The sequence below is a fragment of the Oryctolagus cuniculus genome, chromosome 7 (genome assembly GCF_964237555.1).
Source record: "Oryctolagus cuniculus chromosome 7, mOryCun1.1, whole genome shotgun sequence".
Taxonomy (NCBI): Eukaryota; Metazoa; Chordata; class Mammalia; order Lagomorpha; family Leporidae; genus Oryctolagus; species Oryctolagus cuniculus.
In genome coordinates, this window is record NC_091438.1 from 25084876 (window position 1) to 25089485 (window position 4610).

Sequence of the window (4610 nt, forward strand, 5' to 3'; positions counted from 1 at the left end):
TTATGGGAGTTCTGTAGCCTGGGAGTAGGCACACTCAATATATGGGTTATCTGTAGCCTGAGTGTAGGAGACTCAGCTCACGAGTTCTATAACCCGGCTGCAGAGAGATTCAGTTTACAGGAGTACTGTAACCTGGGTGTAGAGAGACACAGCTAACGGGAGTTCTGTAACCCAGTGTAGAGAGACGCTGTTTACACGAGGTCTGTAGCCTGGGAGTAGGAATACGCTTTATACTGGATTTCTGTAGGCTGAGTGTAGGAAACACAGCTTATGGGAGTTCTGTAACCTGGGTGTAGAGAGACGCAGCTTATGGGAGTTCTGTCGCCTGGGTGTAGTGAGAAGCAGTTTACAAGCGTTTTGTAGCCTGGGAGTAGGTAAATGCAGTATACCTGAGAACTGTAACCTGGTGTAGGGAGACGCAGTTTATGGGAGTTCTAAAGCCTGAGTTTTGGAGATGCAGTCCGGGAATTCTGTAACCTTAGTGTAGAGATATACAGCTTATGCAAGTTCTGGTTCCTGGGTGGAGGGAGAAGGAGTTTAGAAGAGTATATGGGATATCTGTAGCCTGAGTGTAGGAAATGCAGCTTACGGGAGTTCAGTATCCCGGGTGTAGAGACACAGCTTATGGAAGTTCTGTAACCTGCGTGTAGAGAGACTAAGTTTATGTGAGTTCTGTAGCCTGGGTGTAGAAAGACGTAGCTTATGGGAGTTCTGTATCCTGGGTGTAGAGAGAAGCAGTTTAGAAGAGTTCTGTAGCCTGGGAGTAGGCATACGCAGTATACAGGATTTCTGTAGCCTGAGTGTAGGAGACACAGCTTAAGAGAGTTCTGTAACTGGGTATAGATAGAGGCAGTTTACAGGAGTTCTGTAACCTGGGTGTAGAGATACGCAATTTATGGGAGTTCTGTAGCCTGAGTATAGGAGATGCAGTTTGTGGGAGTTCTCTAGCTTGGGAGTAGGAAAACACAGTACATGGGAGATTTGTAGTCTGGGTGTAGGGAGATGCAGCTTATGGGAGTTCTGAAGACTGAGTGTTGGAGACACAGTATACAGGAGTTCTGTATCCTGGGTGAACAGTTTCAGCTTATGTGAGTTCTGTAACCTGTATTTAGAGAGACATTGCTTCTGTAGTCTAGTTTATGCTGTCAGGGAGACAAGTCCTCTGTGACCTCTGGCAGACAAAGGAGACTGGTGTCCACTAAGGCTCTGAAATTCTGTCAATTTCAATTATTCAACAACAGTCTCTTTTTTCCTATATGATTTGGGCAGTTCTCATGCCAGCTATTACTTCTGCAAAGTATCAATTTTTGATCCTCTTCCTTTTCAAGTAGAGATTCTCAGAGGAGAGTATTTGCACATTCATGAATCACAGGTCTGTTGCCAGATGAAGTTCTGGTTACCCATAGGATGTGCAGCTTTTGCAGTAGTCTACATTTTTGGATGCATATTTATTTTTTGGCTTTCAAAAGAGAAATATCAATCAAGTATGCGTGACCCAAATAGTGAGTACATGTTCATAGCAACAGTGAACACAGCTAAAAAACCTACACCAACAGAACTCTCTGGCACCTGGGCACTGCACACATTGGCCAGTTCCACTCAACTTGAAGTGAGAAGAGTCCCTTGTTTCCTGGACTAGCGTTCAACTTGACTTGATTGGACCACATCCATCTCCTGCTTCTGTTTTGTTCATTCTGGACCAGTGACTCTAAAAGCCAGCAGGATTTGCACAGATTTCCTTGGTGCTGCTGCTTTCTCAGAACAAACACCTTCTTGGAGCTGGATCAGAAGTGGAGTAGCCGGGACTCGAACTGGTGCCCATATGGGATGCCGGCATTGCAGGCAGGTCTTTACCCACCATGCTACAGTGCCGGTCCCTACTTTCAACTTTTAAATAAACTTTTTAGATTCCACATATGAGTGAGATCATGCTGCAGTTGTCTTTCTGTGCCTGACCCACTTAACTTAACATTATGACCTACAATTCCATCCATGTTGTCACAAATAACAGTGTTGACTGGCAATCCATTGTATTTGTATGTATAAGCTACATTTTATTTACCCATTCATCACTTCATGGGCATTTAGGTTGTTCCCATTCTGTAGGATTGCTGATTGTTTCCTTTGTGGCACTTCAGTTTAAGGAAGTCCTATTTGTATGTTTTTGCTTTTGTTTCTTGTATATTTGCAGCCTGATTTTATAATAACCTTGCTATAATCTGTGTCTAATCAAATCCTATGGTTTCTTTTAGAAGTTTCATAGTTTCAAGTCTTATATGTAGGCCTTTATGCATAGTGAAAGATAGTCTATTTTCATTCTTCTCCCTTTGGAAATCAAATTCTTCCTGCATCATTTATTGAGAACATATCCCTTTCTCTAATGTATATTCTGAGCACCTTTGTCAAAGATCAGTTTCCTGTAGATGCGTGTGTTTATTTCTAGGTCTTTATTGCATTCCATTGGCCTATTTATTTATTTTTATTCTAATACCATTCTGCAGCACATATAATATATTTTTCTTACTTTTTTTTTTTGCGTTCTAACCTGGGTTTGTTCAACACAATTCTCCCATCTACACAACAAAGCACAAACGCAACAGGTATCTAAAATGCTACAAAGTTACAAAACAAAACAGGAATTTGATAGTACTGACTGTACACTAAAAGCCGAAAGAGTAATGTACATGTTGCCAAGGTAACCAGCAGGCCCACCCTGAGTGGCAGGTGCCAATGGGGGTTTCCATGATGACCCTGCAGTGCGAGCTCTTGGCTCACCAAGACCTGGAGGGCTGTCTGTGAGTATGGGAGACAGAGCCACTCATGGCCACCCTCTGGCCCAACAGGAGCTGATGTAGGACAGCTGTGCCCAGCAAGGGTGAGCAAGCTACAGCCTGGCCCAGGCCACCTGTGGGTCAGTGCACTCCCAGGTGGAGCTGCGTTGTACCAGGAGCCTCACTCGTCCCTGCCGAAGGGACTCTTGGAAACAAGGAATGGGTGACTTTCTAGCTCTGGAACTGGAGGGCGTCTGTCAGGGCACAACCCCACACCAGCAGGGCTGCAGCCAGGACCGACCTGCAGAGACGTCTCCACCAAGGCCTCTGAGCCTGCCTGAGTGAGGAATTCCCTTTCCTACTGATCCTTTTCTGGCTAGGAAAGCAACAAAACTGAGGAGGATGGGACATAAGTTACAGGGGCATGAGTTTCACTGGCTCTGCTTATCGGGAAGAGTTGGAGCTGGAGCGGCTCCTGTGGCAGTGGCTGCCAGGAGAGCAGGATCGCCGGAACACGGGAGGCCTGCACCTCGGGGAGCGATACCTTCTCCACATCCGTGGGGGTGACTGGCGCCACATAGGAGGCAGTAGGAGCATTCTCCTGGGAGGACTGAATCGTCAAGGGGGCGGCTGGGGCCAGGGGGTCAGCACAGCAGTAGCAGTATCTGGCCATCAATCTGTCCTCCGTCCATGTGCTTCAGTGCCTTCTCAGCCTCATCTGGTTCTCAAACTCCACATAAGCGTAGCCTTTGACAGGTGGGAGTGCATCCTGTCGACAGGCATGTCAATCATTTTAATCTTCCCATAGGTGGAAAATATCTCCATGATGTGGTCCTTGGTCACATTCCTGGTGAGCCTCCCAATGTGCACTTTGGTGGGTTTAGGGGATGGGCTCCGTCTTTTCCTCTCCTTTTCATCTCTTTTAGGGGGTTTGGATTTGGAGCATGAGCACCGTCTGTGGTGCCTGTGCTGGGAGGGGTTTGGGGAGCCAGAGGAGCTGCTGGAGCTGGAGCTGTGGGAGGAGCTGGAGCTGCCGGAGTGGCTGGATGCTGAGGAGGAGCTGGAGCTGCTGCTGGAGCCCATGCTGGTGCTGGTGCTGGAGCCCGAGCTGGAGCGAGACCTGGTGCTGCTGCTGCTGCTGGAAGTGCTGCGCCACTTTTGCACCTTGTCCTGGCTGCAGTCCTTCTCACTGGACTCCTTGGTGGCCCCTTTATCTTTGGAGCAGTCTTTGGACTTCTCGTCAGAGCGGTCTTTGCGCTTGGTAGGAGAAGGAGCCCTAGTGCTGGACTTTTTATTATTTTCTTTGACTCCTAGCAAGCTCTTCTTTTTCACTCCTGATAAATCCATTCTCCCCTTCTGAGGTGTTCAAAGCAGCAATGGCGGCCTCACTTATCTGAACTCTCACTTCTAACTCGATTCTGAGAAATGATCCCTAATCGATTGCAATTTACACCAAAGAGCAGCATCTTCCCACCACCACCACCTCCTCCTGCTCTCCTCAGCCACCGAGGCTGGCGCTTTTCTTTTGTTCTTTTTTTAATATCAAGATTACAAAGCTGTGTTCTGCTTCTCTCTTGAATTGTACTTAAAAGAATTCACTTTGAGAAGTTTCTCAGGCCTTCCTCTCTTGGCATTCCCTTCCTAACACTGTGGCAGGAGGTGTCTGACTTCCATAAGTATACTCTGAAGAGAAATTTATAAAATTGTGACCCATGGGCTACAGAATACAAATTTTGGAATAAGTCAAAGGTAAAGAATATGCCAGACCCAAAAGAATGCAAGAACTGTATTGTGGTGATGCTTTTTAAGACTCTGAATTAAACTATGTCTGAAGTCAAA

General features: G+C 46.5%; 1 pseudogene; it reads right to left on the reverse strand.

The window, feature by feature from the left end:
* Nucleotides 1-3215: 3215 nt before the first annotated feature.
* LOC100353657 (RNA-binding protein with serine-rich domain 1-like) lies at nt 3216-4229 on the reverse strand (annotated as a pseudogene).
* Between the last annotated feature and the right edge of the window lie 381 nt (nt 4230-4610).